The sequence below is a fragment of the Alosa sapidissima genome, chromosome 18 (assembly GCF_018492685.1).
Source record: "Alosa sapidissima isolate fAloSap1 chromosome 18, fAloSap1.pri, whole genome shotgun sequence".
NCBI classification, from domain to species: Eukaryota; Metazoa; Chordata; class Actinopteri; order Clupeiformes; family Clupeidae; genus Alosa; species Alosa sapidissima.
Genome location: NC_055974.1, coordinates 16,574,727 through 16,590,326, shown reverse-complemented (window position 1 = coordinate 16,590,326; position 15,600 = coordinate 16,574,727). Strand labels below are relative to the sequence as shown.

Below are 15,600 nucleotides of genomic sequence, written 5' to 3'. Positions count from 1 at the left end.
GTTACCTCGCCATCGCTGATACAACCTTTAAAGAGTTTAATGCAGGGATGTCAAAGTCAAATACATTAGAGGGCCAAAAAAACTAATTTGCTACAAGCCGAGGGCCGGACTGGTTCAATGTTTATTAAAAAATATTGAACCTATTGAACCAAGACGTGTACTGTATTTTATTTAATGATTAAATGAATAATGACTGTGACTGAAGTGCGGGCAAAGTTTGCACAAATGTACGATTTTTCCCATCCTCACCGACCTTGTCATAAAACTTGAAAAGTTGCTAAGATTGTTCACAAAAGTTTGTGAAAACATGCACATCAGAGTACTGCTTTACTAATGTAAAATATAATTAGGCCTAAAATAGTTTCATTGTTTTTGCATTGTTGTATGATGCTTGCATGAGAAATACTTCTCAAAACAACAGCAGTTATATGGGTGCCGTTGTTTTGGGATGTTTCCCTCATGCAAGCATCATACACTGATAGAATATTTATATGCTATTTAATTACATTTAATTTGAATTCCTGAATGTAAGGATTCAGGAGACACAATACCAGCTTGTGTAAATGGTAAATGGCGGATCAGATCATGCGTAAATCACTGATCTGGAGATCTTTAACTATCTTTAACTAAGACTAATTAATAGCTTTTGGCTGATGTCGTGGAAAAACTAGTCCACTTTCGAATCCACTAGCAATTTATCACTTGACTATTACTAATTAGCACTCTGGGACAAAGCGCCCGAAGGAGACAGAACAGACAGGAGATCTCTGAAGACTGCTGAATCTTTATTTACCGCATTGCAGTGATAATCCAGTCTAAACAATGTTCAGACCAGGTGTCAAGCAATAGGGTGAGGTGAGATGTCATCAGATGGCGGCCCCCGATGAGATCTGAAATCAAAATGGCTGCGGCCTATCTTTTTATACTCCTTAACCTTGAAGTTGGGCCTTCTCGCCTCCCTCGAAAGACACCTGTCGGCCTATCAGCATCCACCAAGGTTACAGATATTGGTGGGACCCCTTGTCATATCGTGCATAAAAATGATATGCAAAACTGTCTGATTCTGGTTTTTTCCAGTTACCATTACCTCATCCTCTCGCTCTTGACCGTCTAGGCCCAGTGTCACTGTGCACTCATTCACCCCACTCTTTGACACATGGCCTGGTCTGCTTAAGATGTGTACAGGCCTTGAAGTCTCATAATAATTGCAGTAATATCAAAGTTTATAAAAAACATACATGCATCCTTTAAGTCATAGAAATCCACCACACTGACTTTAATACTTAATGCCAAACAGTGTTTTATATAGTCTGTGCTCTGTTTTTTATGGAAGTTGCATAAATCCACGTCGTTCTATTAAATGTCGTTTCATAATTAGCCTTCCAATAGGTTGAAGCTTAGCTTTGCTACCAACGTGCACACGCATGCATTGAGTAAACGCTCATACCACGACTTAATTCTATGCCTCTATGTTTGATGACACCAAATTAACAAGTGTTTCCTACTAATTGCAGAAATGTTTGTTTTCTTTTTCTGTCCGCGGCTCCTTGACCAATTGCGCAGCAAATTATCAGACGATGGCCCGGGAATATAGGCCTATAGTTTGACAAATGGTGACCTGCATGCTGCCATATTAAGGCCTTTTTACGGTGTGTTTTAGCCGGGTTTTCGCGTGGAAGGCTCTGTAGAAATCTGGCACCCTATTCAACAAGGTTAAACTGAAAGAGCGCGCCGTTCACAGACACCAGAATGAACGAGTTCACAGTAACGTTCATCAGGCAGTATAGTAGCCTAATACATTACGTTCAGTTCACGTTCGCTCAAAATACATATGGACGAGTGACTTACGTTCAATGAACGCGTTCAGGCACAACACTGGGGAGGGGGGTAGCTGAAAGTTGACATCTGCCCTGACTGAATACTGACGAATAATGAAGCAGAGGCCCAGCCGCAGTGAGTTCATGGGCTACCGTTGCATTGTGGGGAATGGAGTATTGATGCGCAAAACAGAAGCCGGCGGCTGTGGCCTGCGGGCCGGCTCTAATACTAATCAAATATCATCCCGGGGGCCGTAGATAATTCATTCGCGGGCCGGATCTGGCCCGCGGGCCTTGACTTTTGACATGTCTGGTTTAATGCAACACTGTGGAATTTACTGTGTGATTAATAACTCACCATTGTATCACACACACACACAGATGGCAGCTATAGTTCCTGAGAAATGCCTACAGACAGAGGCATGTCTGAGCAAAACTTTTTTCTTCTTCTTCTTTATCTTTGTCAAATCTCACCACAAAGCCCACAATAGAGGATGAGACACCAGGCAAGGCAATGGGGGTGATTTGTAATGAGCATTCCAGAGATACTTAAACTCTTGCTCATGGTCTCTCTTTGTAGTGTTGTAAGCAAGAGATTGCAAAATTTCCTGAGAAAGTATTTGCTCATTCCCTTCTCACTCTCAGCCTGACATGAGCTTCTGGAGAAGAGAAATCCTGCAGGCAGCAAAGAGGTTGCAAGATACAGCTCTGTGGATGCACTGGGATGTGTGGATACTCCTGCGGTCAATGAATGTTTTGGGTCTTTCGATATCAGACCTCCTCACCCAGGTGACCCTGCTGAGGTTGATCAGGTCGTGGCTTGTGTCCACCCCCTTTATCCAAAGCCACCTACCGCCACCTCTGCAGCATCCGTGATTGAACGCCTGGCCTCCCTCTTTGGGTGTTTTCACATATATTCCTTTTTTTTGTAAAAATCTCAGTCCACTAAAAGGGGACCAGAAAGTGGACCAAAACAAAAGGGACTAATTTTGTATTTACATTGCGAGTTCATTTGAAAGAGGTCTTAGACCTGGTCTGGTGCTCTGATGGGATTTTTCCTGGTCACACAACCTAGCCTCCTACTGAAAATGTAACAGCCTTACATATTCTTGAAGCTTTTTTGCGGCCAAACAAAACAAAAAAAGTGAGAAATACTGTACTCACTGTAGCCTTCTCTTGCTTGGGTGCTCTGAGAATGATAACCAAAATGATTTTTCAGACTTGTGAGGTCTGCTGTTCAGACCCTGAAGGGATTTATTTTCTGTTCATTGCTTTTTGTGAGAGTGTTTCTACTTATCTCAGTAAGGAAAATAAATCAAGAGCTACATACTATTCCTATTTATGTACCACCATGCAAAATTTGAGCCTCCTACATGGTTTAGTTCTTGCGCTGTGGGCTTGTGAACTTTGACAAAAAAAGAGGCTGGACAAAATCGACACCCCCCTCCCCCTGTAAAATTGGCTGTATCTTAGAAAGTATTGATCTTACATAAGAGTAATTTTACAGTGTGTCTCCTGGGTAACATAGGTACACCTGGTAATTTTTTTCAGAATTTTTTGAGACCTAAGTGCGTGGGCCCTGGTTGAACTGACGTGGAATGACTTAATGTAATATAATAAACAGTAAAAAATAAAATGTGTGTGTGTACTTATGGCCATATTGAGTACTTTGCACAGACTTTGTGCACATCTGCAATGTGTGAACTTATGACTTCTTGAAAACAACATAATTGGAATGCAATGGTTATTTTTTCCTGCATTCTGTTTTGCAGAAATGCTCCCGTTTTGTCCTCAGTTCTAAATCCAGCTCCCCCATTGGTTTTAAACTAGGAACTCTCGTACAAGCTATTTTTTAATCACTGAGTTTAGCAATAATCATGATCTCACTATTGACCAAAGATTTTTGATCGAGCAGCCCTAATTGTGAATGGAGCTAAGATGTATTTGGTGCTTAGGTGCAGGTGTTCAAATGTGACTTTTGATTATGTGATTATTTTTTACACTTTTTTAGAGATGTGGGTGTAGATGTGTTTTTGAACAACTAGTCCAAATCACACCTGTATTATCCATGTTACCTACTGTGTATGTCTGGTTGTATGTACATACTGTGAGTGTTTGTGTTGTACCTCACACCTCCTCCATCCCAAACTGCATGATAAAAAACAAAATCAACTAGATAGATAGATAGATAGATAGATACTTTATTGATCCCCAGGGGAAATTCAAGATTCCAAAAAGTTGCGAAGTAAAAAGTAAACAAAAAGTAGACAAAATACATAGAAACAAACACTAAGACACGGAGCTGCTGAGTAGGCTGCCACACCTGACGGCACCGGAACCAGAAGAACTACCTGACCAAAGTCCTAGGAGTATTCATGTGTGTGTGTGTGTGTGTTCATCCATGTGTGTGTGTGTGTGTGTGTGTGTGTGTGTGTGCGTGTGCTCGTGTGCATAATGTGTTTGCTGTGTGTGCACATACTCTTGTACATGCATACAATGGCTGTTTCTGTTACTTCCTGCATATGCTGTGGGCCTGCAACTATAAAGGTTTTGGTGACTTATGCAACTATGTTCACTTAGCTCATCATCTTGCTTAAGATTTTTCTGCTGAGCCTGCATTTATGTTGCAAAGTAAATTTGCATTTGTGACTGCATGTAACACAAGGCCCAGCAATGATATTCAACCCAATTGAGTCAATGGAGTTGAAATAGTGACAAACTTCAGGAACTCAAGTTAAACAAACAATTAATAATTACACTCACCAATGAATCCAACTTCATTTTAAGAGGATTTTCCAACCTGGGGTCCACCCTGAGGTATAGATGTCTTTACAATTTCAGTAAGGTTTTATATGTCATATCTTTAAGAACATGTTGACTGAGGCTGTTGCATTGTGGGAACAAACTTCAGCTAATTGTTTTTGTTCTTTAGACTTGTTTTTGTAAGTTGTACCAACTTAAGTGTGCCTTACTGACAATTTTGAGTCTGCGTTAGTTGTGCCAACTTAGGTCCTCCTTACACTGTAAACCCAAACAGTTCTACTGCGTATAAGTATTGTCTGTGTTGTACTTGAAACCTGGTATTTAGTTAACCCAGCAAGAAACTTTTGAGTTGTCTTGTGAATAGTGAGGTTTTTACTGTATTCGAATATATGTTTGAGTAAGTATTACATCTTAATTTTTGAGTAACCAGTCATATGTGGTGTCTGAAGTCATGAACTTCAACGTTTTCGGAAAAAACAAAAAGGTGTGCATCAAAGTGTACTATTTAGCTTGCAATTGCTCTCATTGGAAAAGGTTTAAATACCCTTCGTAAATGCCTTCTTTACACGATTATGGTGTAAGAGTTCAAAGCCGTCAACATTAACTGAACCCATTCATTTAGGCTACATTACATACAGTAGTGACAATAAGACAATGTTGCGTTTTGCTATCAAATATCACCCTCAACATACCCCAAAGACAAAAAAATGTCTGTCCGCCTGACAAATGTCATCAAAAGTGATCATTTTCAAGCATTTTATTATACATATCACTGCCTCAAAGGTACATGAAAAACATCCATCCGTGACATACTGTATATCTCATCCACACAGCACATAGAGCATATGACGTATAACAGTAACATATCCCATCCTCATTCAACACAAAGAAACACTAATCACATTAAGACACCCACACAGACACATCAAATGTGAAGACTACAAAGCAACTGAGGTGGTGGCGGCAGTATAACAGTTTGTTTAGCACTGTGATGGCAGTGGAGACAAAACTTTTTTAAAAATAGGCTTTAGTCCAGTTCAGTGCTCTGTATCTGCGGCCAGATTGAAGTAGTGTGAAGAATTGAATCAGAGGATGGTCTGTGTCAGCTGCTATTATACGTGCTAGGCGTGTGATGGCTGTGCCATTCATGTCTGATAGGCTGGTTGTGGGGAGACTGATTATCTTGGAGGCAATAAGTGTGATTTTAGTGAGTTTGTTTTTGCAGGTTAGCATTGTGTAAAAGGGTGGACAGCAGGGTGGATTGGATGATGCTTTTGTAAAGTAGGAGCAAGAGGTGGTGCTAAAATAATGCCCAAAATTCTTTATTTTTAACCCTTTGCATCAAACCCGAAAAATCTAAATATGATATATCCAATAACAAATATGAAAACTAAACATTGCAATTTTACAAAACACAAGTCATTCATTTCTAAAACTTAAATAATAATACAGACATTACAAACTAAATAATTTTACACATTTACATTATGGCTCTTCCGCACCATAATTGTGTATAGGGGGAACTACATCAATTATTTAAATCAAATAGAGCCATTATTCCTTATTTAAAGATTACAATATACTGTAACAATCTTAATCTCAATCTCAAGTCAATGCATGCGGTGTCAGGTCATTGCACTGACTAATTATGGGTTTGGACTGGGTTTGGATTTGGGTTGTCTTAACCCTTCGCTGACTGCAGGTCTTCAGAGATGTGTCTAGCACAGAGGGGGTCAGAGGCTACCCCCGCACTGCAACATCACCCACTCCCACTCAACTCCCATATGCAGACATACATTCTTGTAACCGTAAACCTATAATGTATCTTGTGATCAGCATGGGGAGCAATAAATTACTGCTTGGCATGGTGCCAAAGCAAGGGAATGCATGCATACAGGTCACACAAGACAGATTAAGTAAAACAGGACACCGTGAGTGGAGATAATTATAAACAGATTGTTTCGCTCCAAAAAGAATGTTTAGCCTTTACGCATATCTCGATCATCTATGCACATACTCAAAACATCAGACATACCAACCAACAGGTCATTTTTGGGAGGTAGCCCTCCAAGGCTCGAATTATCTTTTTGTCTTTAAGGGGGCTCTCTCTCATAAAAAGTTGGCACATCCCGCGCATAGCCTATTGCAACATTGAACGTAGGCTATGTGATCGCTCAAAATGTTCTTTAAAGTAGAGAACTAATTCTAACACATTTACAAAGTGGCTATAGGCAGAGGCACCAAATGTGATGGAAAGTTTAAGAGTGAACAGGACACTCGACATGGCTTTTAGCATTTTGTGCTGCTCTCAGTGGCGGATTTAGCAAATTGGGGGCCCAAGGCGAAGGTATGTATGCCCCCCCCCCCCCCCCCCATCCGATCTTTAAAGGAGAATGGAAAAAATGTGACTACTGAATGGTGGACAGGCAGGTAAAGCTAATCTACAGGGAAGTAAAGTTTGCAGAGGAGGAAAAAAAACCTTCTCCTTTAAACACTTTTTTACTCCAAAGATGGAAAGCAGAGAACACACAGTCTAGCACTACACAAACTAATAGTCACGATGGAACCAAACAGAGAATAAGGTTTCAGATAACACATGTCTTTGCCAAACAACAAACAACACATACAAGATAAAGGACATTGTACATGAATTGACATCATATTTGAGATTGAACATTCTACACAAAAATCTATGTATATACAAAAATGTGTGTGTATGTGTATATGCGTCTGAGTGAGTGTAAGTGTGTGTCTGAGTGAGTGTGTGTCTGAGTGAGTATGTGAATTGACATCATATTTGAACATTCTACAAAAAACCTATGTACATACAAATATGTGTGTGTGTCTGAGTGAGTGTAAGTGTGTGTCTGAGTGAGTGTAAGTGTGTGTCTGAGTGAGTATGTGAATTGACATCATATTTGAACATTCTACAAAACAAACTATGGACATACAAAAATTGTGTGAGTGTAACTGAGTGAGTGTAAGTGTATGTGTCTGAGTGAGTGTAAGTGTGTGTCTGAGTGAGTGAGTGTGTGTCTGAGTGAGTGAATGAGTAAGTGAGTAAGAGGGGCGAACTGGGGTGAGATTGCATTTAGCTCTAAGCAAATCCATGTATATATCCATGTGAATGTGTGTGAAAGAGAATGAGACTGTGTGTGTGTGTGTGTGTGTGTGTGTGTGTGTGTGTGTAAGTGTGTGAGAAAGAGAGAGAGAGAGAGAGAGAGAGTGTGTCTGTGTGAGAGAGAGAGAGTGGGTGAGTGAGTGAGAGAGAGGAAAGAGATTGTTCTCCACATCACACGCCTCTGACACAGAGAGTCCTACTTGGTGACGTCTTCTCACAACTCCAACATGATCTGATGAACTGTAAGATAATAATAATAATAATAAAAAATATTGTCACCAACTAACAATATGGTCTATGAACAAAATGAGTGTGGGCCATTTTTTTAGTCCAATAAAAGGTTGAGTGAATTACCTTAGCTATCCAGAAGCTAGTGATGGGCTTCTTTCTTCTTTTATGAAGTGAGAGGATAATTAAAAAAAAACAGCAGTCAATCATTGTGATTAAGAAATATGAATTGAATTGTTGTATTGTTAAATGATTACCTTCTCTCTTTTGTATCTCTGTCCCTTCCTTTCTCTCTTCCTCATCCCTCTGTTTCTTTTCCTCCTCATGCCTGTTTTTACTCTTTCTCTCCCTTGTCTTTCTTTCTCTTCCTCTCCTCCTTTTTCTGTTCTGCTCTTCTTTAACTGTGTTTGAGTGCTGAGTGTTCCATCTGCTTTTGTGTCTGTCCCTTACTCTCCTCCTCCCTCTCTTCTTCCTCATGTCTTTTTTTGTCCTTCTCATCATGTTCATAGCAATCTTACTCTGCAAGCCTTGGCCTCAGCAAATCTTAAAATTATGGAGTCTGTATCAACAGTTTCCACTATCTCATGTTCGATGGAAATGACCGCCAGGGATGACAGTCTTTCTTGGGACATAGATAAGCGCAGATATGTTTTCAGTCGTTTCAGTGTAGAGAAACTTCTCTCACCTGATGCAACTGTAACAGGAAGAGTAAGTAAGAGCCGCAGGGCTATGCTTAGATTTGTAAAAAGATCTAGGAGATTCTCTTTGTATATGTAGTTAAGAACTTCTGATGGTGATGAGATGTAAGGGGGAAAAGACCTGCACCTGCATCCACATCCTCCATTGCCTTCTCAAACCTGTTGCAGCATTCATCTAGATTGCCTGCCTGTATGGTGCTTTTCATTATATCAGTGGAGTAGAGAAATCCATACAACTTAAAAAAGTTCTCCATCTATGAGAATCTCTCCCTAGTCTTGACCAGGGCAGTATCAACTAGGTGTAAGAAGAACTCTCTTCTGAAATGTTCCTCTGCAGTTGAAGTAGTCTCCTCTGTGCTCTCATAGTCAAACTGCCTTTTTGTTTTTTTCTGCCGAACGTCTGGCCCAGGGATGTCAAAGCCAAAAAAACAAATTTGCTACAAGCCGAGGGCCGGACTGGTTCAATGTTTATTAAAAAATATTAAAATGACTGCACGTAATCTATTGAACCAAGACGTGTACTGTATTTTATTTAATGATTAAATTAATAATGACTGTGACTGAAGTGCGGGCAAAGTTTGCACAAATGTACGATTTTTCGACCGACCTTGTCATAAAACTTGTTTAAATGATCATATGATACCTCCTTGCTGCTTTGTCGTCTACATCAGCCTTTCTCAAACTTCTTTGACCTGAGGCCCAGTCAAGGCATACTTTGGGGTCATAGGGCCCACCTACATGAACCCACCCCCTCCTCCCACCCCCCATTAAATTATCATAATGATATCACAATTATTATTATTTTTATACTATATTGCTATACATGCACTTCAAAACTCTCTCCGAGAGTGAAGTATCTAGACTCCTGGCATGCAGCCGTCCTACCACATGCTCGCTCGACCCTATACCTACGAGCCTACTTCAGTCCATCAGCCCGACCATCGCTCCAGCTATCACACATGTGATCAATGCCTCGCTAACCTCCGGCACATTTCCAACAGCGTTCAAAATGGCCCGGGTAACACCGTTACTTAAGAAAGCTTCTCTCAACCCTGCTCAAGTCGAGAACTACCGCCCTGTCTCACTCCTGCCTTTCCTATCCAAAGGCATTGAACGAGCAGTCTCCAAACAGGTCTCTGACTTCCTTTCACAGAACAACCTTCTGGATCCAAATCAGTCTGGGTTCAAAAGCGGCCACTCTACCGAAACGGCTCTGCTGTCTGTAACAGAAGCCTTAAAAGAAGCCAGGGTGACCGCTCGGTCATCAGTACTCATTCTGCTTGACTTATCGGCTGCCTTTGACACGGTTAATCACCGCATCCTTCTCTCTATACTCGCTAACATGGGAATCTCCGGTTCTGCTCTCTCCTGGTTTGAATCCTACCTCACAGGACGCTCGTTTAACGTATCATGGCTTGGTCAGCTATCTGCACCTCACTATCTCACCACAGGGGTCCCCCAGGGCTCAGTGCTGGGCCCCCTTCTCTTTGCTATCTACACCACCTCCTTGGGACAGATTATCTGTTCGCATGGCTTCTTATACTACTGCTATGCAGACAACACACAGCTCTATCTGTCCTTTCCACCTGATGACCCCTTGCTTTCAGCACGGATCTCGGATTGCCTCTCAGACATAGCTACATGGATGAAGGCACACCACCTCCAGCTGAACCTCTCAAAGACTGAACTGCTGGTCCTCCCAGCTAAACCTACCATACACCACAACATCAACATCAAATTTGACTCCCTGTCTGTTTCACCTACCAGGACTGCAAGAAATCTAGGAGTTGTTCTCAACAACCAACTAAACTTGTCAGATCATGTTGCCTCAGTCGCCCGGTCATGCCGTTTCGCACTCTACAACATACGGAAAATCAGGACTTACTTGACTCAAGATGCTACACAACTTCTGGTTCAGGCAATAGTCATCTCACGACTCGACTACTGCAATGCCCTCCTGACAGGTCTCCCAGCCTGCGCAGTGAAACCACTTCAGATGATCCAGAACGCGGCGGCGCGCCTGGTCTACAACCAACCCAAAAAGGCACATGTTACCCCGCTGCTCATCCAGCTACACTGGCTACCTATAGCGGCCCGCATCAAATTCAAGGCTCTAACGCTTGCCTACAAAGTAGTCTCCGGTTCTGCTCCCACCTACTTGAATGCCCTCATACAGACATACGCTACCTCCAGACCGCTGCGCTCCTCAGACGAACGACGTCTAGCTCTACCACCGGTACGCTCAAACCAATCCAAACTTTTCTCATCTGTTGTTCCTCGTTGGTGGAACACACTGCCAGTTCCTACAAGGGCAGGGACATCCTTCTCCATTTTCAAAAAACTCCTGAAGACCCAGCTCTTTAGAGAACATCTCCTCTCATAGCAACACTTACAACAAGTCTTACTGATACTAGCACTCACCAGCCGTCTTAAACTTACAAGTAACTGTTAAAAACAGCACTCACTGATGCACTTATTCTTACTGTACTCTAATGTTTTTAAATTGTCCTAAAAATGTTGAGAATTGCTCTAAAACTTAAACTGTTTACCATGTTGTTAGTCGCTTTGGCTAAAAAAGCGTCAGCCAAATGTAATGTAATGTAACCTAATGTAAAAACAGTCAATGTTTAAAGTGCTAAGATTGTTCACAAAAGTTTGTGAAAACATGCACATCAGAGTACTGCTTTACTAATGTAAAATATAATTAGGCGTACAATAGTTTCATTGTTTTTGCATTGTTGCATGATGCTTGCATGAGAAATACTTCTCAAAACAACAGCAGTTATATGGGTGCCGTTGTTTTGGCCGTTGTTTCCCTCATGCAAGCATCATACACTGATAGAATATTTATATGCTATTTAATTACATTTAATTTGAATGCCTGAATGTAAGGATTCAGGAGACACAATACCAGCTTGTGTAAATGGTAAATGGCGGATCAGATCATGCATAAATCACTGATCTGGAGATCTTTAACTATCTTTAACTAAGACTAATTAATAGCTTTTGGCTGACTTTAATACTTAATGCCAAACAGTGTTTTATATAGTCTGTGCTCTGTTTTTTTATGGAAGTTGCATAAATCCACGTCGTTCTATTAAATGTCGTTTCATAATTAGCCTTCCAATAGGTTGAAGCTTAGCTTTGCTACCAACGTGCACACGCATGCATTGAATAAACGCTCATACCACGACTTAATTCTATGCCTCTATGTTTGATGACACCAAATTAACAAGTATTTCCTACTAATTGCAGAAATGTTTGTTTTCTTTTTCTGTCCGCGGCTCCTTGACCAATTGCGCAGCAAATTATCAGACGATGGCCCGGGAATATAGGCCCATAGTTTGACAAATGGTGACCTGCATGCTGCCATATTAAGGCCTTTTTACGGTGTGCTTTAGCCGGGTTTTCACGTGGAAGGCTCTGTAGAAATCTGGCACCCTATTCAACAAGGTTAAACTGAAAGAGCGTGCCGTTCACAGACACCAGAATGAACGAGTTCACAGTAACGTTCATCAGGCAGTAGTAGCCTAATACATTACGTTCAGTTCACGTTCGCTCAAAATACATATGAACGAGTGACTTACGTTCAATGAACGCGTTCAGGCACAACACTGGGGAGGGGGGTAGCTGAAAGTTGACATCTGCCCTGACTGAGTACTGACGAATAATGAAGCCGAGGCCCAGCCGCAGTGAGTTCGTGGGCTACCGTTGCATTGTGGGGAATGGAGTATTGATGCGCAAAACAGAAGCCGGCGGCTGTGGCCTGCGGGCCAGCTCTAATACTAATCAAATATCATCCCAGGGGCCGTAGATAATTCATCCAGATCCGGCCCGCGGGCCTTGACTTTGACATGTCTGCTCTAACACATAGGTTCTCAAAGTGCGGCACGGGGACCAATGGCGGCCCGCGGAAACATTTCTGGCGGCCCGCGATAACATCTGATAACATCTGTAAAACTGTAAAACTGTACTGTGTGCTTTGAAAAGAATGAATCTACGTTTAGTGGTGTTTCGTGGCCGTCAGGTTTTCCTGTGGTGCTTTGGTAGCTGGAATTGGCCCTGAATAAGACCTATGCTGATAACAAGCAAGGCACACTGAGACTGTTTGTTCTAAATAAGTTTGTACTTGAAATGGACTGCAACCAACTGTTATATCCCAAATTTGTCTGTTGAGGGTAGAAAACCCCAGGGATTGTGTGTGCATTGCAATTTTTCCTTAATATTTTCACAAGTTTTGCCAGGTTTAGCCCTCAGTTATGAATTAAAATGTGTTTAAAGGGACACCAGGCAAGCCTGATGCTTTTTCTCTACAAAACTCCCCCTCGCTCGGTCTGAAGCTTTTTTCCTTTTCTTTGCATCTTCCGTCAAGGGTTTCCGCTGCTTCTTCACTGGCTCTGCCATTATACACATGTTTGCAACAATCGCTAGAGTTTCGTTAGCCTGCCTCTGTGCTGTATGCAGGATGTAAACTGATCCTGCTTCGGTCGGCGGGTAGGATACACCGAACTTGCAAGTGGGATATTCTTCTTACAGGCAGTAGGGGCGGGCGAGAGAGCCTTCATTCGCCCTGTAATGAGTCATTTAACCATATACCGACTTACGAAGATGATTAATTAACACGAAAACGTTGCCTGGTGTCCCTTTAATGCAATATAAACTGTAGAGATGCAACCTGGTCATTAAAATTATTACAAATGGGATTTTTTTCCAGGTTCTTTTTTTTCTTTTTCTCCCCCCGCCCCTTTGGCGGCCCTCAGTTCAATGTTGGGTTCCTGAATTGGCCCTCACCAATCAAAACTTTGAGAACCCCTGCTCTAACAAAATAGAGCGCTGTGATTGGATGACGTCCACGGCGTCAGCCAATAGAAATCCCTATGGTTTGATACTAGACGTACAGGCTGACCAAATTAATTTGCCACCGCTAGGGTGCGTCTAGATTTCTAGGCTAGATGCCTTGCTCTCAGGCGAGAAAATACTGGTAGATTTTTTGTATTACAAGTTTTCTGAAATGTAATGTTTTAAATATGCAAATGAAGCTTAAAATACTTAAATATGCGCTAATATGCACAAATTTCCAAACTTGACACGTACACATTGGATGAAGTGTAACTGATGCGTAATGAAGCATCAATTACATTTTTGAGGAAAAATTGTTATACAGCATTTTTAGACAGTTCAAAGAGTCCTAAATACAAATCCACCATATAACATTTTTTTTAGGTCACAAGTTTCTCAGAATTTTCCTTCAAAAATAGATGCCTTGCCTTCAGGCGAGAAAATACTGGTAGATAGGGTAAAAATGTAAACCTTTATGGATCACCACAAAACTTTCCCAGTTTGTCACTTACATTAAGACAAGTATTTTTTGTATTACAAGTTTTCTGAAATGTAATGTTTAAATATGCAAATGAGGCTTAATCTACTGAAATATGCGCTAATATGCACAAATTTCCAAACTTGACACGTACACATTGGATGAAGCATTAATTGCATTTTTGAGGAAAAATTGTTGTACAGCATTTTTATTTCAAAGGGTCCTAAATACAAATCCACCGTATAACATTTTTTTTAGGTCCCCAGTTTCTCGGAATTTTCATTTAAAAATGGATGCCTTGCTCTCAGGCGAGAAAATACTGGTAAATAGGGAAAACAATTTTTACTTCTATGTATCACCACAAAACTTTCCCAGTTGGTGTCTTACATTAAGATAAGTATTTTTTGTATTACAAGTTTTCTGAAATGTAATGTTTAAATATGCAAATGAGGTTTAATCTACTGAAATATGCACTAATATGCACACATTTCCAAACTTAGGCTAGAGGTACTACTATGATCATATCACGAGCATCACGGGGGGAGTCTCGTTCAGGGACAAACTTAAAAAGAACAAGTATTTAACGTTTGCGTTTTTGTTTGAAGTTAAGAAGTCAGATCCAAAAACTGGAAAGGTGAAAACTGTCAAGGCAGACCAAAACATTCTGCAATGCCTCATTGCTGCATATGATGCAGGGCACCCAGTCAATCTTGACAGCATTATGATGCATGAACTATTTGTTGTGCCCTTGTCTCTGGCAGATGTGAATGGACAGGTTCGTTCAGGTTCAAAGGTGTTTACTAAGATTCTAGCTGCTGGCATTCCATGTCCCAACCACCTTGATAACAGAGACCTTTGGGATGAACCAATGCTCATCATTGATGGTCAAGCTCTGGTCATTGCCATTGGAAAGCCACAAGCAGCAAAGAGTTTTGGGGACCTTGCTGACGTTTTTGTGGAATCTGTTCATAGAAGTGGAGCACAATTCCAGCGAATTGATGTCACTGCCACACACATTCTATCAAAAGTGGAACACGAAAGCGCCGTGGAAGAGGCTTGGTGGCAATCGGTCAATTGAGAGCAGAGATTTGCCTCTTCCTGCAAAGTGGGAGAACTGTATTGCTCACGCAGACAACAAGGCTGATCTTGCACACTTTTTATCCCAACAGCTGATTGTTGGAGCTCCAGCAAATAAGATCATAGTTGCTGCAGGTGGCTTCAGTGATGAATAGAGAGTTGAAGCCTCTAATTCAACCTTTAACACTGACTGCTTGGAAGCCAAGCATGAAGAACAGACACAAGAATTGTTCTTCACTGCATTAGAAGCAACGCATCAAACATTGTTGTCTCAGCGAGAGGCACCGACATCTTGGTACTGCCGATTGCCCATTTCCACATGATGTCATGCCAAAAGATCTGGATGAAGGCACGTACAGCAAAGGACAGAAAGTACATTCCAGTTCATGCCATAGTGGAACATTTGCAGATGGAACCACAGGTCCTCGATCTACTTCCAGGTTTTCATGCGCTGACTGGAAGTGACTCAACTTCGTACAGTGTTTCCCATACATTGACTAATCTGTGGCGGGGGGCGCCACAAAATAAAAATCGGCCGCCACACATAAATATTCTATGTTTAATTTAATTTAAATTAAA

The 15,600-nt window shown here is 41.3% G+C and overlaps 2 long non-coding RNA genes across 2 annotated transcripts; both read left to right on the top strand.

The window, feature by feature from the left end:
• Positions 1 to 3,489: 3,489 nt before the first annotated feature.
• Positions 3,490 to 15,230, top strand: LOC121689532. The gene is made up of 3 exons (XR_006024811.1): positions 3,490 to 3,499; positions 4,120 to 4,126; positions 15,127 to 15,230. It is a non-coding gene; the product is annotated as an uncharacterized LOC121689532 (long non-coding RNA).
• On the top strand, positions 13,789 to 14,275 carry LOC121689531. Its single transcript, XR_006024810.1, has 2 exons — positions 13,789 to 13,850; positions 14,203 to 14,275. It is a non-coding gene; the product is annotated as an uncharacterized LOC121689531 (long non-coding RNA).
• Positions 15,231 to 15,600: the final 370 nt, after the last annotated feature.